This window comes from Ursus americanus, chromosome 32 (genome assembly GCF_024610735.1).
Source record: "Ursus americanus isolate L20-20 chromosome 32, mUrsAme1.1.p, whole genome shotgun sequence".
NCBI lineage: Eukaryota > Metazoa > Chordata > Mammalia > Carnivora > Ursidae > Ursus > Ursus americanus.
The window spans coordinates 5455226-5480664 of NC_142158.1; the positions used below are offsets into that span (position 1 = coordinate 5455226).

At 37.4% G+C, this 25439-nt stretch overlaps 2 protein-coding genes across 7 annotated transcripts in view; both read right to left on the reverse strand.

Annotated features, from left to right (window-relative positions):
• EXOC2 (exocyst complex component 2) overlaps positions 1 to 25439 on the reverse strand; it is a 252177-nt gene that overhangs the window by 222734 nt on the left and 4004 nt on the right. Inside the window, exons 2-3 of one of the 6 annotated variants that reach the window (XM_045800594.2) lie at positions 23025 to 23121; positions 21265 to 21347 (exon numbers count right to left, since the gene is read on the reverse strand). The exons of 4 other annotated variants lie outside the window; for them this stretch is intronic. The gene's annotated coding sequence lies outside the window, so the exon portion shown is untranslated. The remainder of the gene's footprint in view (positions 1 to 21264; positions 21348 to 23024; positions 23122 to 25439) is intronic. One more of the 6 variants, XM_045800596.2, reaches the window with a different exon arrangement.
• HUS1B (HUS1 checkpoint clamp component B) overlaps positions 1 to 25439 on the reverse strand; it is a 39448-nt gene that overhangs the window by 8466 nt on the left and 5543 nt on the right.

Below are 25439 nucleotides of genomic sequence, written 5' to 3' on the forward strand. Positions count from 1 at the left end.
AGAGAACCCAGAAATGGACCCTCACCTCTATGGTCGACTAATCTTCGACAAAGCAGGAAAGAATACCCAAGGGAAAAAAGACAGTCTCTTCAACAAATGGTGTTGGGAAAATTGGGACAGCCACAAGCAGAAGGATAAAACTGGACCATTTCCTTACACCATACACAAAAACAGACTTAAAATGGATAAAAGACCTAAATGTGAGACAGGACTTCATCAAAATCCTAGGGAGAACACAGGTAGCAACCTCTTCAACCTCAGCGGCAGGAACTTCTTATACTAGACACACCTCCAAAGGCAAGGGAAACAAAGGCAAAAATGAACTATTGGGACTTCATCAAGATAAAAAGCTTTTGCACAGCAAAGGAAACAGTCAACAAAACCAAAAGACAACTGACAGAATGGGAGAAGATATTTGCAAATGACATATCAGAAAAAGGGCTGGTATCCAAAATCTATAAAGAACTTATCAAACTCAACACCCAAAGAACAAATAATCCAATCAAGAAATGGGCAGAAGACGTGAACAGAAATTTCTCTAAAGACATACAAATGACCAACAGACACATGAAAAAATGCTCTACATCACTCAGCATCAGGAAATACAAATCAAAACCACAATGAGATACCACCTCACACCAGTCAGAACGGCTAAAATTAACAAGTCAGGAAATGACAGATGTTGGCGAGGATGCAAAAAAAGGGGAACCCTCCTACACTGTTGGTGGGAATGCAAGCTGGTGCAGCCATTCTGGAAAACAGTATGGCAGTTCCTCAAAAAGTTGAAAATAGAGCTACCCTATGACCCAGCAGTTGCACTACTGGGTATTTACCCCAAAGATGACAAATGTAGTGATCTGAAGGGGCACCTACACCCCAAAGTTTATAGCAGCAATGTCCACAACAGCCAAACTATGGAAAGAGCCCAGGTGTCCATCGACAGATGAATGGATAAAGAAGATGTAGTGTATGTATGTATGTGTGTGTGTGTATATAAATAAATAAAATGGAATATTATGCAGCCATCAAAAAATGAAATCTTGCCATTTGCAAGCATGTGGATGGAACTAGAGAGTACTATGCTAAGCGAAATAAGTCAATCAGAGCAAGCCAATTATCATGATCTCACTGATATGTGAAATTTAAGAAACAAACAGAGGATCACAGGGTAAGAGAGGAAAAATAAAACAGGATGAAATCAGAGAGGGAGACAAACCATAAGTGACTCAGACCTAGGAAACAAACTGAGGATTGCTGGAGGAGATGGGGGTGGAGGGATGGGGTAACTGGGTGATGGACATTAAGGGAGGCATGTGATGTAATGAGCACTGGGCATTATATAAGACTGATGAATCACTGACCTGCACCTCTGAAACCAGTAATACAGTATATATTAATTAACTGAAATAAAATTAAAAAAAAATTTTTTTTAACTTAAAAAAAGGGCGATCCTCTAGAACAGTTTCTCAATCTGTTTTTTATTACTGTCTCTGTGAGGAGGCTTTTTAGCCTAACTGCCCCAAAGAAATTTTAATATAAATATACTAAAAATCTGTATAACATACTGTATGTATATCTGTACTTTATACATAAAAACTAAGATATTTTTTGTCCCCTCAAGGGCTAACTTTCAATTATTGTTCCTGTTGAGAATACATGCTCTAGCACTGTACCATTAAGTAGAATGTTTACGATTGATATTACGTAGCTAATGTTACAGAAAATAGCTTTCTATCCTTAGTTTATTCAAAGTCTATTTTTAAAATTAGAAATGGACAGTGAAATCTACCAAATATTTTCTCAACAACTTTCCAGATAACTTTTTTAACCTGTTAATACAGTGAATTAAAATAATAAATATCCTATTAATGAATTAGTTTATATTCTAGGAATAAACATTACTTGGTTCCATTTTTTTAAAGATATTTATTTATTTATTTATTTATTTATTTGAGAAAGAGTGAGAGAGAGAGAGAGCACAGCAGGGGGAGCTGCAGAGAGAGAGAGAAGCAGGCTCCCCACTGAGCAGGAAGCCCAATGCGGGGCTCGATCCCAGGACCCTGAGATCATGACCTGAGCGGAAAGGCAGATGCTTAACCAACTGAGCCACCCAGGCGCCCCCACTTGATTCCATTTTATTAGTTCTTTAAACATTCCTGGATTTGATTCACTACTACTTAAAGAGTTTTAAATCTTAAATCTTATTTTCAATTAGTTAGAAATTATCTTCTCTTGTATTTCTTTGCTCATTTTTGTAATATCAAGAAGCATTCAGCAGTTCACAAATATTATTGAGCATTTACTATATCCACAGTGTTGTGCTGGCCTTACAGAAAGAATTTAAAGTTTTCCATATTTGCTATCTTGTAGTTGTTTAAATAGTATAGAAATGTTCTATTCCTTGTATGTTTCTTGTTGCTCGCCTGTAAACCATTTATATCTAGTGCATCATTAGGTATGATTATTTGAGAATTTCCTTCATGGTAATAGGACCATATTTTATAAATCTTCTTTAGATAATTTTAGTATGTGTTTCCAAAAGTCAGATATTTCATTCTGATTTTCAAATTCAACATCATACTACTTTCTTCCATAGCTGTGGTTTTATCACCTTTGTCCTTGTCTTGAGTATTTGTAAATATCACTTTTTTTCATGGTTAGACTTGTGAATGCTTTAATGATCCTTTATAGTAACAGACCTCGATATAAGTTGTAAATTCTACCTTCTTTTTTCAGGAAAGGTGTTCATTACCTACAGCTTCAATATTTGTCAATTCCTCTTGCTTGTGTCTTATTTTGCTTTGTTTTTCCTATCTACCTAGATTGAATATCTAGTTCATTTGTTTCAGTCTTACTTTAATAATAACCTTTAAAGCCCCTACTTTTCCTACCTACAGTGCTGGTCATACCATTGATTTTGGCATGCAGTGGTTTCACTGTTCATTTATAAATGATCTGTAGTTGCAGTTTTGATTTCTTCTTTGCCTAAGATTAATTTTAGAAAGCTTTCAAGATTCCACAGTTAACAGTTTCTTTTCGAGCTTTATTATTATTATTATCAAATTCCAGCATTTACTTGCTTTATTCTTACTCCAGTTTGTTTACTTGTTTTGGTCAGAGAATGTAGTCCATAAATGTCCACAGTGGGGAATTTACTGAGGTTTCTTTTGTGGAATCCCTTCACTTACTTATTCACTGAGCTTCCCTGGTGCCTGTTTTAGGTCAGGAGTCAGCAAACTATAGCAAACAAGAAATACACCTGTTTTTGTAAGTAGCTTTATTGGAACATATGAATTCATTTCCATGTTGTCTATGACTGCTTTCTCACTGCAACAGCAGAACTGAGTAGTTGCAACAGAGACTTTAAAGCCAAAAACGCGTAAAGTATTTACTATCTCACCCTTTCAGCAAAAGTGTGCCAACCCTTATTAGATGATGGCAGGTCAGCATCCCCTGTCTCCACACCATTCTAATCCGAAACATTTGCAGCTGAAACTCTTTGAATTTCCAGATATATGTTAAGGTTCCTTTCCTGTTTCTAGCACTGGTATTTTCATCACAGTGATTAGAACATATAAGAAACTAAGAGACATAATAAAAAATATTGGGGCACCTGGGTGGCTCAGTCGTTAAGCATCTGCCCTCAGCTCAGGTCATGATCCCAGCATCCTGGGATCGAGCCCCGCATCGGGCTCCCTGCTCGTAGGGAAGCTGCTTCTCCCTCTCCCACTCCCCCTGCTTGTGTTCCCTTGCTCACTGCCTCTCTCTCTGTCAAATAAATAAATAAAAATCTTTAAAAAAAGAAAAAAGAAAAAAAAAGAAAAAATATTGGCATATGTGATAGCATCTTCATCCTGTAAGTCCTATTGATACAAAACTGAATAAATCCTCCAAATAGTAGTACCTTATGCTTACAAGAAGAATTTCAAAAACTGTTTCAAATACTGTTAGTATCCCTTTTAGAAATTAAGGTCTATTGAATCAGTTATTGCACAGAACTGAGAAATTTGGTGCTTTGCTTTATTTCTTTAAAGACCTGACAAGTTGGTTTTTTTTAATAGACTTTTTTTAATTAAGTAGAAAAGTACAGAGAATTCCCATATAGCTGTGAATATTAGTTGAGGGAAACCTCATTTAGGATGGAGTCAGGAAGCCCTGATGGGACTTTCCATCACAGCTTACATCACATTCCTCAACAGGAAGAAATTCAATTTACCACCCCAACAAGGAGGAAGATTTCTCCTTGCCGAGTAACAGCCCGGCCAATAAGAAACTATCACAATTCAGATGATGAGAAACCATCACTGTTAGGCAGGACGCTAGGCATGAGTGACAAGGAGGATGGACCTTAGACATCCTGATGGAGAGCCCCAACAGAGGACCACCTGGGGACAACCCTATGCCACCCATCTAGCAGGTCGTTTGGTTTGTGGCTACAACAGAGGAAGAGTGAAGTTTATTGTGCTTGCTGTGCTCCTGCAAAAAGCAGCCCCTTGTTCCTCTTTGACCTATGTCTCTAGAATAGAAATAATGTTGCGGTTTCTTACGCCTAGCAGCATTTTGAAAACATTTTGGGAAACGACATGCAGAGTTGGCTAATTATTGTATAAATCTAGGCCTGTTATTCAAATGTTGCCACCGTAGGGCTCTTGGGAAAGAAAAAACTGATATAAACCCAGAGTTTCCAGGGCCTTTGTCTCTTGTGACCACTCCTCCCTTAGAGCGTACTTTAATAAAACTTTGCTCGCTTTATTTTCATTTTGCTATCCTGTAATTCTGTACTATAGCAGTGAAAAGAACTGAGGCTTTCCTTTTCCATGTAACTCTCGGTAACATCACCACCTTGAACTCTTGCTTTCCTTCAATAGACTTTCCTTCAAAGCTGTCTCTCCTCTTCTTTTTCTCTATAAAGTAACATTCCTCTCATTCTCCAGACTTGCCTATGGTTTTCCATAGCCTGCATGTCCTGAATTGGAATTCCTCTACTATCCCCAAATAAAGTATTTTGCTGGTAAAATAAGTAGCCATCGTATTTTGAAGATTACATACCTCTTCACAAGCCCCACATGCAGTTTCATCTATAACTAATATCTTACATAAGTGTGGTATATTTGTTACAATTGATAAGCCAAAATTGATACATTAACTAAATGCCATAGTTTGCTATTAGGGTTCACGTTTTGTGTTGCACATTTGAGTTTTGACAAATGTATAATTACATATATTCACAGTTACAGTATCATAGAGAAGAGTTTCAATGCCTTAAAATTCCTTTTTTCTCCACCCTTAGCATATCAATCATACTTCTTAAATGTTTTTCAGTGGTTGCCCTACAGTTTGCATTACACACGTACAACTAAATGAAGTTGACTTTCATGTAACACTGTACTTCATGGCTAGTGGAAGGACCTTATAATAATGTATTCCCAATTTCTTCTTCCTATGCTTTATAGCATGTCATTAATTTCTATTCTCCATAAGCTATAATCACCAAATACTTTATTCCTGTTATTAAACAAACTACTGTTAGATCAATTAAGAATAAGAAAAATTGTATTTTATCTTCATTTATTCTTTTCTAATGCTCCTTTATGTAGATCCTAGTTTCTGACCTTTATCATCTTTCTTTCAGAGAAATTTCTTTTAATGTTAATAAATGAACCCAGAAAAACCCAGGCTTAAGTACTTCCCATTCACTTTTGAAGGATAATTTGATAATTTTGTTTGTACACAGAATTCTATGTTGATTTTTTTCTTTCAGCACTTTAAATATTATGTTCTTTTCTTATTCATTCTTTTCTTGCTCATACGATGTCTGAAAAGAAATCCAATATAATTCTTATCCTTGATTTCCCATAAGTAAGCTGTTTTTCCTCTGGCCTACTTCAAGATTGTCTGTTCTTCATTTTCTGCAGTTTGAATATAACTAGATATAGATTTTTTTAGTATAAGTCCTGCTTGAGTATCCTCTGAGCTTCCTGGGTCTGTGGTTTATTGTCTATTATTACTTTTGGAAAACTCTCAGTCATTGCTCCAAGTCATTTCACAGACAGGCCCTCATGAACAGTGCAAATGGAGACTCACCCACCCTGTCCCCCATAGCCTACTACTGTCCCCCACACTGTCTCCCACAGTCCCCCACTGAGCCCCACCAGTTATCCCTCCACCCTATCCCCAAACTGTACAGTGAATAATAAAAAAAGAAAATCACAAAATGTTAAAAAAAAAAAAAAAAAGGAGGAGGAGGGGGAGGAGGAAGGAAAAAAAGAGTAGGGGAGAAAAGAAAAAAATAACAAAGTAAACATTAACTATGGTCAAAGTCCTTCAGATCACCAAACATAAACCAAGAAAGGTTAAAAGGGTCCAAACCTAGACCCAGCAAGGGACTTAAACAGATGCTCTGAATTCCCTACCGAGGGCTGCTCATGAGAAACTAGCAAGAAATGAGCCAATCACAGCTGGGTATAATCCACAGTGATTTTCTCACTTTCTGATCCCAATAAGTCCTTAAAAAAAAAGAGAGAGAGAGAGAAAGAAAGAGAAAGAAAAAGAAAAAGGAAAGGTAGGGGGCAGGGGGACAGATACCAAAAGACTTTTTATGTATGTGGGTCATAGCCATTAACATTAGTAATAGGAAAACCTCATTTAGAATAGACTCAGAAGGCTGACGGGGAGCTCTCAAGCCCTACCACTTCTGTCAATTGCAGGCCCAACAGGAAGAAAAGGGCCTATTTTACTATCCCAACACAAGGAAGAAAGTTTTTCCTTCTCTCCCAACAACAGCCCAAAGAGAGACAGCCAATGAAAAGCCACTATACTTCCACTCCCAGTTTACACCCAAAGGACTTTTAATTTATACAGCCTACCAACTCTCCATTTTCCTCTATAAAAGACTGTTCCTTTCCTCGTCCATGTTCTCTGGGCACGGCTATGCTTTTGCAATTCTCCACTATTCCCGAATAGACCTATTTCTGCTGGCAAAATAACTGGTAGGTTAATATCATTAATACTTACTTTATTAGAAATAAAAACGTATGGGACGCTTCAGTGGCTTTTCCATTTCCAGTATGAAAAGCTGTAATAGGGGCACCTGGGTGGCTCAGTCGTTAAGCGTCTGCCCTCGGCTCAGGTCATGATCCCAACATTCTGGGATTGAGCCCCGCATCAGGCTCCCTGCTCAGCGGGAAGCCTGCTTCTCCCTCTCCCACTCCCCCTGCTTGTGCTCCCTCTCTCACTGCCTCTCTGTCAAATAAATAAAATCTTTAAAAAAAAAGCTATAATAATTTTGGCTTTTGGAAAGCTCATTCTGTCTACACTTAATATAATTTCTTCTTTAATCTCTGAATGATTGGTCTCAAGAAGCCACAACTTAAGTGGCATTACCCTATTGTATTTGTTCTGTTGCATAAGACAATGGTATGTTAACATTTACAAAGCTGAGAGGAAGACGATTTTCATTTCTTATTTATAGTTTTGCCTGAAGTCTTTGGAATAGATTCTTCCTTTCCATAAATCAGAGGACGCACTATATCTACTCTGGTATTTTCAAATGTAGAAGCTGCAGCTGTGGGACAAGAAGAAAGCAACAATCCACCACGCTCTGTATCTCATTATTCAGCATGGACAGGGGTTCTGGGTGTTGGACATGGCAAGTATCTCAGGAGAAGGAAACGAGAAGCCCGTTCATTTACTCCTTCTCCGACATTTGTCCTTTATGGAGATCTGAGTTTCTGATAGATATCATTTCTCTTCTCTCTGAAAAACTTCTTTAATACTTTAACTTCTTTTAACATCTAACATAATTGGGTGAAAAATTTCCTCAATTTTATTTGAAAAGTCTTTACTTCTTCTTCACTTCTGAAGGCTAACTTCACTGCACACAGAATTCTAGGTTGATAGTGTTTCCTTGCTTGCTTGCATAGTTCCTGAAGACAAGTACCATGTAATGTTTATCTTTGTCCCTTTCTAGGTAGGGTGGGTATTTTCCCCCCTGCTCTGGCTTCTTTCACTATTTTCTCTTTGATTTTTCTGCAGTTTGAATATATATATCTAAGTGTAGATTTTTTGTTATTTGCTTACTATTTTCTGAATTTTCTGATCTGTGGTTTGGGATCTGTCATTACTTTTAGGAAATTCTCAGCTGTTAATTCAAATATTTTTTCTGTTCCTTTCTCTCCTTCTCCTTCTGATATTTCCATTATGTGCTATACCTTTTGTAACTGTCCCACATTTCCTGGATATTCAATTTTCTTCAGGTTTTTCTCTTTGTATTTCAGTTACTGACATTTCTTTAAGCTCACTGATTCTTTCCTCAGGTATATTCAGTTTACTGATAAGCCCATCAAAGGGATTCTTCATTTCTGTTTCAGTGTTTTATTTCTACTATTTCCTTTTGATACTTTCTTAAAGTTTCTTTCTGCTTACATTTTTCGTCTGTTCTTGCATGTTATCCATTTACATTTTCCATTTACAGCCCTTAACATATTAATGACAGTTGTTTCAAATTCCTGGTTCAATAATTCCAACATCCCTACCATGTCTAAGTTTGGTTCTGATGCTTGCTTTGTTTCTCCAAACTGCATTTTTTATCTTTAAGTATGTCTTGCAAGTTTTGTTGAAAGATGGACAGGATGTATTGATTAAAGCAACTGGTACTGGTTCCCACAGGGATGTCTGCTCCTGGACTTCTGCTCTGGTGAAGTTGTGATTCTCTGTATCTGCCTGTCTCTCTCCAATTTGGGGAGCAACAGTTTGCTGTAACCTCAATTCTCTAATGGAAATATATATATAACTTGTAACTATTTTGGCACGAATCTTTCTAAACTTGTCTAAATTTGCCTTATAATAGCATATGGAACATAATTTAACTTAAAGAATCATTTGCAGCCATTATCATGATCATTAAAGACTGTTTTGTACATGTTCCTGGGTTACTTCTTTCAAGCTGCAGTGTTTTATGAACCTGCTTTTTATAGTCATCTCAACTGATGTCAGACTCCTACTGATTACTAAAATCAGGGTGCCAGTCTCTCTCTCTCTCTCTCTTTTTTTTTTTTTCAGTCTCTTGACAAATCTATTTCCTCTCCTTTGTTGCTTCTAATCTGCTGTACGGCTCCTGGATGACCATCACTCTCTCCAATTCTACTCCTGTCCTAGTTTTTGTTCACTTCAGATCTTGTGCATTCCTCCATAACAGAAGTCAGATGGTGTCCATGAGCTCCATGTGTCCTAGCTGCTCTCCACATCTCCATTAGGTCAGGAAAAACCCAGAGTTTCTTGTGATCCTCCAGGCAGGATTTCTTAAAACTGCGGCACTAGTCTTGGTTTGGACAGGGTCATTCTTTGTAATGAGGGATGTCCTGTACATAGCAGGATGCTGAATAGCATATCTGGCCTCTTTGCACTACATAACAGCAGCAGACCCCCAACTGCAATGATTAAAATGTATCTCCAGACAATGCCAACTGTCCCCAGAGAAGGGGAGAGGGTCACCCCCAGTTGAGGACCACTGCTCCAGGGATTAGAATGGAGGCCGGAGATCTGGGTGCTCAGGGATAAGATCCCTCTTTCAGAGCCTCTGCATCACCTTGGAAGAGCAAGAGTGAGGCCTGGATCTCAGCATATCCCTGACAAGATTCCTACTCCTCCCGCCCCTCAAACTTCCATGCTCACCATCATCATCTTCCTTAACATTATGTCTTATTTACACTTACCTGGGCCACAGAAAGAAACCCTGACTACTGATCAACCCACAGCCCCAGGCTCTAATCCCTATTTATTCTGACTCTCCCTTTCTGGGTCCCTATCTACTAAAATACTAACAAACAACTCAGAAGGAAGATTTAATTGTGACAGGTTTTCACTTTGATATCTGTGGTAGTCCTCTAGGTTCCAGACAAGTGTTGATGTCAAATAATGACCAAAAAATACATATACAAAAGCTCATGAGTGGTTACTTGCTACCTCCTTGATCCAAAAATAGGAAACAGAACTATCGTTTTTTGTTTTTGTTTTTTTTTTTAGTAATCGCTGCACCCAAAGTGGGGCTCCAACTCACGACCCCAAGATCAAGAGTCACATGCTCTTTCAAGTGAGCCAGACAAACACCCCAAACTGTCACTGTTTTTCATCAAATTTTACATTGCTATGCTAGGTTCAAAGACTAATAACAGAACTATCAAACTCCAAACTAGAAATTATGCAAAAATGCCAAATTGGTCATAATTCACATACAATTAGCCAAATTTGAGTCATTATACCTAAATCAATAACTCTAAGATCAAAATGAGCTTTTTATTGCCACAATTACAGAACAGGTGATCCTAACTGAACAACAAAGACTGCTAACATGATTACTTCCTTTCTTCCTATAATTTGGTAAAAAAAAAAAAAAAAATATATATATATATATATATATATATATACATAGAGAGAGAGAGAGAGAGAGATAAAATTTGTTTAGCCTTAAAAGTGATGTATTTATTTATTCTTTCAGTTAACTAGCCTATGGGCCATTTTCCTTTTAAGAGTTCACACACCCGGGAAAAAAAATTATCTTGTACAGAATGTGGACTGTGAACACTTCTCGAAGCCTAACAGTGGAAATGAGTTTGGACTGTGGTAAACAGAAGAAAGAATATCTCCAAAATACAATAGTAACTTCAAAAATAACTGGGAAGAGAAGGGGTTAGATATTAAATGCTTTCTCTCATACTCTTTTCTAGGTCAAATTTATGCCTCTTTTCAATGGATATAAGAATTACTGCTCTAATGATCTTTGCTCTCCACCACAACTAAATCCTGAAGCTATGATACAAAGTCCTGGTCCGTGTATTAATCATGCTTTTTTTTAAATTTTCTGTATTTTATAATGCTTTAGCATCTTGAGGCCTTGCACACCACGAAAGGAACTGCCCCTCTGAGGGTTAACTAATTCCTAGAGATAGCCAACAACTTGACAGGAGCATGCCTTTGATACACAAATCAACCAATCCAGAGTCCATACCCATCCTTCATCCCACTCCTGCCGTCCAGGACAACACCCACTCTGTCCTAAACGCCCCAAGGCAAGATACCAGACAACTAAGGACCACTGCATAGAGCAAGCAGAGCCTGCCAAAATCAATCCAATCCTAAACTTGCTCAGCTTGCCTACCGTGGCTTGCCCACTCCTTCCAGAAAAAACCATAAAAAATGCTCTGGCCCATTCTTAAACCTTCTGCCTCCTGACCAACCCTAATACTTTCTCCACCCCTGGCTTCCCCCACCCTGCCCAGCACGTGTCCTCTTAGAGGGACTGTGAATAACAAACTCTTTTTTTCCTTTCTTTTAATGTAGGCTCCGTGCCCAGTGTGGAGCCCAACGTGGGGCTCAAACTCGCGACCCCCAAAGATCAAGACCTGAGCTAAGTCAAGAGTAGGATGCTTAACCAACTGAGCTACCCAGGCGTCCCTGTCTTTTCAAGAGCTACCTTTTCTCCTCTGTTGGCCTCACCATACCTGAATAACAATAAAATCTACATTCAAAACAGTCTTCCCTTTTCAGTATTTTCTGGGCCACTATGAGTAAATGCCAATCCTTCCTTTTCACCCAAGAGTCTTGGGCGAGCAGGAAGGAGGAAAGGAAACAAAGAATATTTAGAAATTCCTTAACTCTAAGTGCTAAAGGGAATCTGGCCCTAATAATGCTTTTATGTCATTTATCTAAGACAGATAAGTGACAGGAGAATCCAACATTACTGACCTCTGACTCTTGCGGAGTACATGAAGAGATGTTTTATTCATTCTAACAGAGATGGGTGCCATTATCACCCACTGCTTCCAAACTGACTCTCTGGAGAGGACAGGTTCTCCTGGTGACCTTGAGGATGAAAGGTTCTGCAATTTCCCACATTACACTTTATGGGGATCTTGACTATTTAATTAGTGGGCTGCAGTTTTCATGTGCAACGGACAGTTATCATTTAAGGTGTATATTTAGGAACAAATATGGCTCTTGCCTTTATTTAAGGTATTTTACAACATAAGAAACAACACAAATAACATCAGTAAAGGATGTAGCTAGCCATTAATTAGCAGATAACACAACATGTCTTAGATAATAAGCAAACATCAATAATAGTAACAACAGTTGTATCTATTGAACGCTAATTATGTTCTTTCCATGTAATAGCTTTTAATCCTCATAACTCACCTGTGAGGATACCCCATTAATACTTTGTCCAACACCCCGCAACTAATAACTGAAAGAGCAGGATTCACACCTAGGCAATTGGCTCAAGTGACTGTGTCTGCAATCACACACACACACACACACACACACACACTGATACCTTTCATTTATGCAAATGGCACCAGGGTGCCTGGGTGGCACAGTCATTAAGCGTCTGACTCTTGCTATCAGCTCAGGTCTTAATCTCAGGGTCATGAGTTCAAGCTCCCAGCATGGAGCCTACTTAAAAAAAGGGGGAAAAAAGGCACCAAAAAGAATAGTTTTCACAAGTGCTGACAAGCTGACCTCTCAGCCCAGCTCTGCAATGTGAATATGCACTAAGAGATGCTGACTGGCTTAAGGACACCAACAGTTTCCATCAATACAAAGCAAACTGACTTATAAGGCCTAAAGAACACTGGCGCCATTAGACCACACTTTAACCAGACAAACCAATGTGTTCAGTTGGGAAAGAGACAAAATCAGTAGAAAAGCCACCTAACTAGGAGTCAAAAGACATATATTCAAATCCTAACTATATGATTTATTCAGGTCCCTTTAAACTCTTAGTTTTCTCATCTATAAAATGGGAATAATACCTAACTTCATAGGTACACCGAGAGGATTAAATGAGACCAAGTATGTCAAAAATCTCTGCAAACATTAAGGCCCAATATAAAAGTAACGAAGTATTGCTCCTCAGCGGAGGTAAAAAACCAACTTCACGTGAATTTGGTGGCTGGGTCAGTCATTAAATGTGTTGCCATGTTGCAGACTGGATGTGAAACTTTACAGGAGGATGACCTTAATCTATTTCAAGACTGAAGATATTATTAACAGAAAAAAGAGAAAATTATAGAGTCGGGGCGCCTGGGTGGCACAGCGGTTAAGCGTCTGCCTTCGGCTCAGGGCGTGATCCCGGCGTTCTGGGATCGAGCCCCACATCAGGCTCCTCCGCTATGAGCCTGCTTCTTCCTCTCCCACTTCCCCTGCTTGTGTTCCCTCTCTCGCTGGCTGTCTCTCTCTCTGTCGAATAAATAAATAAAATCTTAAAAAAAAAAAAAAAGAAAATTATAGAGTCATGTCACATAATTTGCGTAAGAAAGACCCAAGAAGCAGGAGGGGGAGGGCTGAATACAATCCTGCAACTGTAAACTAAGATTTAGTCTCAAGAACCAGGGTGTATCAACTCCACAGCAAATGGGTAAACTACTTTAAAGTCACAGCATTATACCTCACAATCTGACGAAAAAAATTCCAAATACTGTTTATGATATATATTCAGGATAGCCGAATACCAAGCTTAATATTCTAAAGAATTACTTTATTTTCTTGCCTCTTTAATATATTAATTCCAATCCCCCAAAATAGTTACAGTCCAAAGCATAATTTTCTTGCTTACATTACTTCAAACATCTCTAGAGTTAAAGAATTTCTGTTATTTAGAAAGCTGAATATAATTTTGATTAAGCCAATAAAACTAGAATAATAGAAAAGTAAATGTGTATTACAGCTTTGGGCATAATAAGTTTGGAGCTGATGGAAGAATCCCAACAGTGAACACACCACATAGAAATATACACCTTCTATAGGTTAATAAATGAGACAACCAAATTTAAAAGCCAAACAGTAAATTAGAGAAAATATTCAAAATAAAACATGAATAGCTTTATTATAAACACATCTGACAAAACCAATAAGAAAACATTAAGACTCAAAAAAAAATAGAGAAAGGCATAAGCAGAAAATTCACAATGAAGGAAATGCAACCAATAAACAAATATATGGAAAAAAATTCAACCTCACAGAAATGCAAATTACAAGAGATGCCATTGTTGGACTATTAATGAAAAATATTTAAGACAGTCATGATAGTCCACTGAATCTGTGTAGTGCTCCTATGCACTGCTGGCAGCAATATAAACCATTCCAACATATATATAAACATTCCAATATAAACCACTGGAAAACAATTTGGCAAAACGTGTCAAAGTCTTACAAATGCTTCTTTTGACTTGGAACATATTCTCTTTTTTCCCCAACATATTAATTCAACAGCTCTACACTTTATGCTATGATCACCACAGGTGTAGCGATCATCTTTTGCCATACAACACTAAATACAACACTGAATTCACTGTGTTTCCTATACTGTACCATTCATGCTGTGACTTCTTCATTCTACAACTAGAATTCTGTACTTCTCACTCCCCTTCACCTGGTTTACCCATCCCTGCCTTCCCCCTCCCCTCTGGCACCCATCAGTTTGTTCTCTGTATTTATGGGTCTGTTTCTGCTTTTTGTTTGTTCATTTGTTTCGTTTTTTAAATTCCATACGTAAGTGAAATCATATTGTATTTGTCTTTCTCTGACTTATTTCACTTAGCATAATACCTCTAGGCCCATCCGTGTTGTCACAAATGGCAAGATCCCATCCTTTATATGGCTGAATAATATTCCATTGCACATATACACTACTTCTTTATGCATTCATCCAATGGTGAACATTTAGTTTGCTCACATATCTTGGCTATTGTAAATAATCGTGCAGTAAACATAGCAGTGCAAATATCTTCTCAAAATAGTGTTTTCATTTTCTTTGGGTAAATACCCAGCAGTGGAATTCCTGGATCATATAGTATTTCTACTTTCATCTTTTTGTATTTCTATTTTTTTTTATTTTTTGAAGAACCTCCATACTGTTTTTCACAATTGTTGTAACAACTTACATTCCTACAAACAGTGCACAAGAGTTTCATTTTCTCCACATCCGCACCAAAACTTATTTCTCACCTTTTTTATTTTAGTCATTCTCACAGGTGAAAGGTGCTATCTCTGTGGTTTTGATTTGCATTTACCTGACAATTAGTGATGTTGAACATCTCTTCATGAGTCTGTTGGCCCTATGTAGGTAGGTCTTCTTTGGAAAAATGTCTGTTCAGGTCCTCTGCCCATTTTTTAATTACATTAATTGGGGTTTTGGTGTTGAGTTATAGAAGTTTTAATATATTTAGGATATTAACCCCTTATTATGTGAAAACATCTTCTCCCACAAAGTTGATGTTCCATTTTGTTTAAGGCTTCCTTTACTGTGCACAAGCTTTATATTTGACGTAGTCCTAGTAGTTTATTTTTGCCTCTGTTTCCCTTGCCTGAAGAGACACATCTAGAAAAATGTTCCTAAGGCCAATGTCAAAGAGATTATTGCCTGTTTTCTTCCAGGAGTTTTATGGCTTTAGGTCTCACATTTAATCCATTGGTCTTTAATCCAAATGGTCTTTAATCCATTTTAAGTTTATCCTTGTATATGGTGTAAGAAAGCATTCTTTCTTTTGCATGTAGTGGTCCAGTTTTCCCAGCACCGTTTATCGAAGAGACTCTTTTCCCCACTATATATTCTTGCCTCCTTGGTCATAGTTCAATTGACCATATAAATGTGGGTTTATTTCTGGGCTCTCCATTCTGTTTCATTGATTTATGTGTTTATTTTTGTGCCAATACCATACTGTTTTGATTATTATAGTTTCATAGTATGTCTTGAAATCTGGGGTTATGGTACCTCCAGCTTTCTTCTTCTTTCTCAAGATTGCTTTGGTTATTTGGGGTCTTTTCTAGTTCCATAAAAATTTTATTATTACTTGTTCCATTTCCGTGAAAAAACATTGCTGGTCTTTTGATAGGATTGCATTGAATCTGTAGGTTGCTTTGGGTAGTATGGACATTTTTACAATATTAATTCTTCCAATCTGTGAGCATGGTATGTCTTTCCATATGTCTGTACAGTCTTCAATTTCTTTCATCAATGTTTTCTAGTGTTGAGAGTACAGTTTCTCACTTTTTTTGATAAGCTTATTCCTAGGTATTTTATTCTTTTTGGTACAATTGTAAATGGAATTGTTCTCTTAATTTTTCTTTCTGTTACTTTCTTATTAGTGTATAGAAACACAACAGGTTTCTGTAAATTAATTTTGTATCCTATAACTTTACTGAACTCATTTATTAATTCTAATTGTTTTTGGTGGAGTCTTAAGGGATTTTTTTAATAGTTATTATGTCATCTGCTAATACTGATGGATTAACTTCTTCCTTACCAATCTGAATGTCTTTTATTTCTTTTTCTTGTCTGACTGCCGTAGCTAAGACTTCCAGTACTATGTTGAATAAAAGTGGTGAGGTGGACATCCTTGTCTCATTCCTGATCTTAGGGGAACAAGTCTCAATTTTTCACCATTGAGTATAATGTGAGCTATGGGACTGTCATATAAGGGTATTATTATATTGAAGTATATTCCCTCTAATCCCACTTTGTTGAGAGTTTTTATCATGAACACATGTTGAATTTTGTCAAATGCTTTTTCTGCATCTATTTAGATAAATATATGTTTTTTTATCCTTCATTTTGTTAATGTGGGGTAACACTGATTGATTTGGGAATATTGAGCTAGCCTTACATCCGGGAATAAATCCCACTTGATCATGGTTAATGATCCTTTTAATGTATTACTGAATGTGGTTTGCTAGTATATGGTTGAAACTTAAAACATATTCTTGAAATGTGACCAATGAATAAAATAATCCAAACCATGGGGATTATTAGGCATGAAGATTTCCATAACTGCAATGATTTATTACCACAACGGGAAAAAACATAGAAACACCCCAAACAACTAGAAAATGATTCAACTAAAATGTGAAGGTCCATCCAAGGAAATATTATACAGCAAGTGAAATATGAAAAGTATGCCAGAGCAAGAGAATACTTATAACAAATTAGTTTTTAAAAACAGACATATACACATATATATGTAAATACATAAATCTGTATACATTTAGGGAACTATTTAGCATTTTAGAATACTTACTTCTGGAACTTTTTCTGTACATTTTAAAATCATTTCGTGTACATATGTGTATATAATATATTATGAACCTTCCTTGGGATGGTCTCCTGACCAGACGTCTGGAAAAATTTCAACCTTTTTATCAAGTGACCTTTCCTGGACAAGAGCCTATCATGAGGAAAAGCAATCGACCCAAGGGATATCAATCTAGCACAGAGAGTTTCTATTAAAAAGGTAACTGTGATCCAAAACCTGGAGGTCTGTGGTCTGAACCCATATTTAGTGGCTGCCATCCTCCAGCACAATTCCAGACTAACACTACCATCACTCCTTCCCCCAAGGCCAAGGACAACCTACAGGTCAAGATTTAGGGAAACTAGGTCAACTACCTCAGTTGGCTGTTGCTCAAAACGTATCAGCTTCATTGAAAATACATCCAAGGCTGAGAAAAGGCCCCCAAATCTTGCAAGAAATGACAGGCTCTTGATTCATGTAATGTATTTAGTGGAAATCCACACTCTTGGCCGGATATTCATATGAACGTTTTCAGCTTTTGCAAATAAAAATATATAATTCTTTTTAAAATATGTTACACATATATAAATATGTATTACTATATAATTTTTATATATATTATGATTTTAAAATATGCAGAAAAAGTTTCTGAAAGTAAGTATTCTAAAATGCTAAATGGTTTTATTAATAGTGGTAATATCATCAGAGATTAAACAGTTTTTCCAAAGTCACAGCTGGTAAGTGGTAGAGTTGAGATTCAAAATCAGGCCTTAGCTCTATGCTAATCTAATTCTCCATATGATTTTTTTTTACCTCTTATTATGAAAATTTTAAACATACATTAAAAAAGAGATTAGCATAATGAACCTCCATATTCCCAACACACTTTTATGTTGTTTTTCAGCCAGTATTTTAAAGCAAACCCCAAACGTATCATATCATCCATAAATATTTTAGTTTGTATCTCTACAATGGACTTCCTACCCCACCCAAATTCATTTTTTCTATGTTGTCTCAAAAATTGCTACAGTTGACGGGCGCCTGGGTGGCTCAAACAATTAGGCTTCTGACTCTTAATTTCAGCTCAGGTCTGATCTCAGGCTCATGGGATCAAGCCCCGTGTCCACCCATAATGTGGAGCCTGCTTAAGATTCTCTCCCCCCTAAAAAAATTGTTAAGAGTTGATGTGTTAGAATCTTGATCTAACCAATGCTATTAGGAAATAAAAGACAAAGCCTACCTTTGTACAAGTATATATGCTTGCATGAATATGGATAAAGTCTGAGATGAATAGACACCAGAGGTTAGCATTATTGGGAGAATGAGACTGGAGAGGGTAGAAGGATCAGGGAAATCACATGTTTTCTACATTTTTATATTGCTTTCCTTGTGGCAGTGAGCATGTATACAAGATTTTTAGAAATGCAATAAGCCTTAGACACAGAAAGGCCAACTCCAGAGCATGGTATGGAGTAGCCCCTATGGATGGGGATACAAGGCAGTATACTGCGTCCTTAGGAATACCGACCACACAATGTTTCTTCTTAGCAATTCTGGACCTGCTCATTTCTCTTATATACTGATTTTCTTAGGAAAAGAATAACAAATAATATTCCCTACATTAAAAAAGAAAGGAAAAAAGAATTACTGTACCAAGGTCCCTGATAAAGAACTGTCCTCAATGGGCTTGGCTAGGACTGCACCATGTTCTTTTCTTTACTCCTAGGACCTAGCCTAGTACCAGAACAAAGCAGACACTCAGTAAAACAGTGGCTGGGCTGAACAGACCTGCGAACACATGGGCTCACTGGCAACTCTCTTCTTTTGGCTCTTCAAGAACAACAGCAAACCTTAGGCCATGTGGAATTCCAGCTATGAGAAACCACTGAGATGGGGTCTTTGAGACGGATGTCAGCTTGATCTATCCCAATGCAAGATAAACACCATTCCTACATTCTGTACCATGTCCCTATACTATTTTTTAAATCAGTAAATCTATTTTTTGTTACCCTTTAGGCTAAGATCAAGTATAAACCAATAAATCTGTGCCAAAGTAGTAATCACCAAAAACTGCTATAGAAATCGAGTCTTCTAACATCTTAAAAGTTTACTCAATAAACCTGTGACAACCCCTCTTAATACTCTATATGAAAGTGCTAATTATAAAGACAAGTAATTTGTTCATGCCACAAGCAGAGGAATCCAAATTAACCACAAAGATCTGAGCAGAACAACTCGTCTTCTATGGGTCCCCTCTGGATGACACTAAGTCAAGTTCAAACATGGCCCCTAATTGTAAGGCCCAAGACGTGAAAAGCTTGATATTCTATTACTTCTTCCATAAAGAATTACCTGAAAATCAGAAATTCTAATATGTAGGGTGAAATCTTTAATATGTGTCCTTTACCGAAAAATATTTTAAATGTCGAAATCAAAATTAGTTGGACCTCTCATAATTCTTTGCATTAGAAAAAAATGCTTATTTTTCAAACATCTTCTATTTCTATAAAAACCAGGCCAAAACTGACTTAAGTTTGATTTTTCAATTGTCAAAATCTACACATAAGAAGGGCAGAACCGAAAATATATAAGAAGATTCCACTTTTCGGTTCTAAATACTAAAAAATCAGGGGCACCTGGGTGGCTCAGTCATTAAGCATCTGCCTTTGGCTCAGGGCGTGATCCCAGTGTTGTGGGATCGAGCCCCACATCAGGCTCCTCTGCTGGGAGCCTGCTTCTTCCTCTCCCACTCCCCCTGCTTGTGTTCCCTCTCTCACTGGCTATCTCTCTCTTTCTCAAATAAATAAAATCTTAAAAAATAAATAAATACTGAAAAATCAAAACGAAGAGTATTTTTTGTCTTAGATTTAAAGATGAACTTGGGGGTGCCTGGATGGCTCAGTCAGTTAAGCATCTGCCTTCGGTTCAGGTCATGATCCCAGGGTCATGGGATCGAGCCCCACATTGAGCTCCCTGCTCGCAGGGAGCCTACCTCTCCCTCTCCCTCTGCCTGCCGCTCCCTCTGCTTGTGCTCTCTCTCTGTCAAATAAATAAATAAAATCTTTAAAAAAAAAAAAAAAAAGGATGAACTTGTATTCCACAAAGATGCATTTAAAAATGTTATTTTAAAAATGCTGCCAAAGCATTGTAGCTCAACAGACACTGTTTCTCTGTCCTTGAAAGAGAATCAATTGCTACGGAGGCCAATTGCCACTTCAGTTACATAGAGCAAAACCCTACTCCTTTTCCCATTCAGCGTTCATTCCTGGAGGATTTAGCCCGATAAAAGCAAAGACAGGAATGGAGGGATTTGGTTCAATCAGGATTTACCCTTTTAGAGTTCTAGATCAAATTTCAAAAGCCAGTTAGCAATGACATTGGTCAATTCAAGACAGGTTGGGAATAGGTCCCGCATGAATGACTGCAGCAAAGAAGGGCTGGGTGACTGACAGACAATACACACACATGGCATTTCTATCAAATATAAGCCTAAAGCACTTCACAGCTCCTCTTAAATACTTCTGAGTTTCTGAAACATAAGTTCAATTCTATTTATAATGTTTACTTGACTATACCCATCACTTAATGTTTTCTCTCTGTATACACAGAACATTCTCTTGTTAGGTAAAAGACATAGGGTAATGACTGACACTATGTACCTATTTTGCCATAATCAACATAAAAAGTTACATAATATGACTGTATTTATATAAAAATTCAGAATAAGCAAACCCATAAAGACAAAGTAGATTAGTGATAGCTAGAGGAGAGGTAATGGAAAAGGATTGATAGTGGGCTCAAGGTTTCCTTTTGGAGGAAAATGTTCCAGGATTAGATAGTAGTGATGGTTGCACAACTTTGTAAATACAGTAATTTTGCTTCAGAATTCTTGAGAGCGTTAGATTATCATTTTCACCACAAACATAGAATAGAACCCCCAAAAAAATGGACACAAGAGGAAATACAGGATGATAACATTAAAAAAAAAAAAAAAAGCATTTGACACTACCTAATTTCCTAAAGTCTTCTGATTTAAGATCAAAGGAGACTAAAGAAGACCTTGGCCTTGGCCAGGACTGAAAGGGTGCCAGGGAGTAGGGAAGACTTTACCCTTCCAGTGATGGAAACTGAGTTCACTTACTGAAACTCAGAGTTAAAAGTAACAAGGAAAGTAGTTGAACAACAATAAGCTACATACATTAACCCCTCTGGAAAACATCAGTGGCCTAGACTTTCCAGTCCTGGACAACACATCAATACACCACCTCCATTCCGGCAGGACTGTGGGGAAGATAGGGAAATAAAGAAGCTTAACAATGCAAAATCCCAAGTGATATTAACAGTCTACTGTTTACTTAAATGACAAAATACTAAATACTTGACCATCTCAACAATAACATTCAGAAGAAAGGAATAAAATCAAGACACTACTGCTAATTTATTTATAACAAAAGAATTAGAAAAAAATAGTCCTAAATTTATACTATTGCATAAAAAGTTTCACTTGTCTCAACCTGTCAAATCTTTACTATGAAATAAACCAATATCACTGCTGACAAATATAGTAACTACAGTAAACAGGCATGCCAAAACCAATGTAGATTTTCAAAAAGGGTCAAGGAATCAACCGTCAGCTTAAGTTGGTTAATTTTATTAACGTGGTTAAACATGACAGGCTGTCACAAAACTCCCAGATTCCTTTACATGAGCAAAGTTAGATGAATTTGACCCAAATTTTATATAATAGCTTTCCCAATTTCTAAAAATACATCAACTTTGTCACTTATCTTAAAATTTCTGCTTTACTTCTCTAGCTCAACCTCAAAAGAAACTTCTACAAGGCCATATATCTTGACATAGTGAAAGCAAAATAATCACAGCACTCAGCAGTGCTATTAACATTTCTGAGCCACAAGGGATTAAATAGGCAGATGCTATGGAAAGTGCCTGTTGGGAGTGGACAGGCGCAGAGTTGAGACTGCACCACAGCTGTGAGGGATTGAAGCTGCTAGCTATGGAATCAAGCTTAGGAGAAACTCTGGGCACAATTCCGGCATCCGAAATAAATTAAAGTAAACAGTCTTGCTCTCTCTCATCCACCCTGTTAGCAGCCTCTCGACTGAGTGGAGACCACACACTCAGACCACACAGCGCCAGCTGAACTCCTCGCACGCAACATCTACAAGCTGTCACTCTGCAGCACAGAGGGGGAAAAGGAGGGGGGAAGATTGAGGGGGGTGAGAAAAGAGAGAAGGAAAGAGGGGGAGGGGAGAGTGGAGAATCTCCTCTACATACAGCTGGACTGCGTGATATGTGGTTTGAAGAAAGGGAAAAACCTCCCTGAGAAAACAAGCTGGCCATGGCCCTGTGTATCCCTGATCTGTACTCCCCCGTACCAATTTAGTAGCTGATGAAGGATTAACAAAGCACGCATTTAACATCAATTAACCTCCTATCCATCACAGGTCAAAAGAGAAAATTACCATTACAAAAGCATTTCACTAAAATAAAGAGGAAAGGCCACATTTTCTTATAATTTATAATATATACTTAAATAAATGCATTTTCTTTTAGATTTATATTATATTAGTTTTAACCCATCTGCCTCTTTTCCTTTAATGAAGCGCACGAAATGAATTTAAAGTATTTCTGCAACAGACGTCAGAAAATTTTAATTTTATAATTTTCCCATATTTCATCGTGATGTAACCTTTAATCTTCCAAAATATTTATTGGTAGAATAAAAGATGGAAAATTATTTTTTACATAACTTCAGACTAAAAATACGTTAAAAAAATAACTAGTAGCAGTGATATTAGGATAAAAAACAGAAAAATGGAAACACAAAAGTAGCTTTAGAATGATTAATCAAATTTTTTTTACTATTTATTAAAGAAGAATTTTGCTGATTTTAATAGCTAACAAGAAATGTGAAGGAAACAAGTAATCAGGTCTTACCCTGTCAGGTCCCCAGAGGCTTGGCTCAGCTCAGCTAAAGGGATAAGACCAGGAGTTGGAATAACATCAATTCTGAATCACTGAAGACTTGGAGAACCTTCACCAAACAGGCCAAGGACAGACTGATGTTAAAGCACTGTTTTCTTAGATCAGGCCACAGAAAAGTGAAAGTTTCCCCCCCAAAATAATAGCAACAATTAAAAACAACAACAACAACAACAACAACCCTCCCAAACTCCACCCCTCCCCATGCTACTCAAGTTAGCGTCACTAGGGAACAAATCAGAAACACAGAATCTCAAGACCCCAACCCAACCCAACTACATTTGAGCCAATTCTGCGCACAGTAACATCTGAGAAGCACTAGATAGACTTATCCTGTCCAGAGACACCATGGAGCCAAAGGACCCCAGAAAAATCTCATTGCAGAGATGCTTAGAAAGTTTCAACAATAAAATTACACTCAACTAGACTCTGAGGCCACCCAGCAACAGAAGCAAATGTAGAATTCACCACATCCTCCTTGAGTCATGTTCAACCTATCCTAGAATAGACTTGCCTCTTGGGGCTGGGCTGGGCTAACCCCAGAGGGATCTCCTAGAGATACTGGAGAAGGGTTTTAAAGAAGGTAATTTATTTCCTTCAGTTTTCTGTAAACTCGGACTCTACTCTTCCTGTGCAAGGTCAAGGTCAAGTTATCTCAGCACAGCCACACATTTTACCATCTAAGGGCACAGGGTGGGACAAGTCTGAGAGACAGGGTCATGAACTCTTCCATCTAGCTTTCTAAATTAATCATTTCTCTCTTGCATCTCAAAACCATAGTCAACAAAAATATAATCATGCATGAATCTGAAAGGATGTGTAGGGTATAAATTGTGCTAAGAATCACTGGTCTCACAAGGGACATCTACAGAAAGGAAGGACTGAACGAATAGATAAAGCATCCCTATTTTCCCAGCTCTCTTTAAACTTCTTTCCTTCGTCACTCCTACAGACAAAATATAATTTAAATATACTATGTTTTTGAGTGAAAACATAAGTTTTATGCTTTAATTCATTTGGGAATAAAGAATAATTTAAAAAATACAACGGACAAATGGCACTTAATTAATATGTATACATATATATGAAAAATACCTTCACTCCTGCTATAATGTTTGGGATTAAAGGGAAGGGCACGTACATGAAGTGACTAGGAAAGAATAGTGGAAGCAAGATAGTATATACGGGAAAGGTCTGACAATTTGGCTCTCTAGAGCTTCCACATAACTGACCTGTTACATAAATACTTGAGTACCCAGCTAATCTCCTAAAACAAGTACCGGATTTCATCTTAATTAGAAAAGTTAATTAAAAGTCTCCATCTTTATTTCCCAGAAACTATAAAATCCCCTGCCTCAGCAGGCTAAGTCTTCATAGAGGACAATGATCTTCACTACAATTCAAGTCAAAGCTTTACTACTTAGGTCTAAAGGTGGCTGGTTCTCTAACTTGTGCCACCAGACGATGATGACATATTGAAAATGAAACAGGCCAGTGCAATCCATCCCCTCTTCTACCATCCTCCAAAAACACAAACAAAAACAAAAATTTCAAAGAAGATACACTACTTAACAGAAGAAGGAACAGTTCATGTAAAAGCACAGCATTATTCATTTATCAATCTATTGCCAATTGTACCCACGTCCCTTACCATTCTCTCTTTATTAGGTCTACATTGGGTGAACAAAACATTAGTTCTTGATATTTTATAAAAAATAATTTTTTCAGGGAAAAAAAGTGTCCTGGTGTTTGTTTTTTCAGAGAGCTCACATGGACAATACTGACGAAGTCATTATCAAATAAAATGGATTTCTATCTTTGTTTAGTCCATCCAGGTTTGTGATATATACAGAGACTGGTCACCCAGCACCTCAAAAGGGGACAGTGCTGGATTCCTTGTTAAAGAGATAGATAACTAGAATTTGGAACAGGGAACCCTCAGAATATTCAGTCAAAACAAATATTTATTAGGACTTGCTACGTCCCAGGCACTATACTACGGAAATGACAGGAACAAGATTTTGTGACAAGGAGGTCATGGATGACCTTGACTTTCAATAAAGTGATGGGTACTGAAACCAGAAAGCAGTGGGATAAGTGAGAAATTGAGTGTAAATAACTGTGTAAGAAATCTGCCTGGGAAGGAAAGAGAAATTTTAACAAAGGAATGTGAAATCAAAGGAGGATGCTACTTTTTTACTGTTACTATTTTTCTATTTTGTTTTATTGTTGTCTGTCTCTAGGCATGTTTAAAGGCTGACAAGAATAAGCCATTAGCAAGTGCTCCCAAAGGCAAGAGGGGATCAGGTACAGAAATATGTTTTAGGGTAAATGCAATCTCTTTCAGTGTAACTGGAGAAAGAGGAAAGG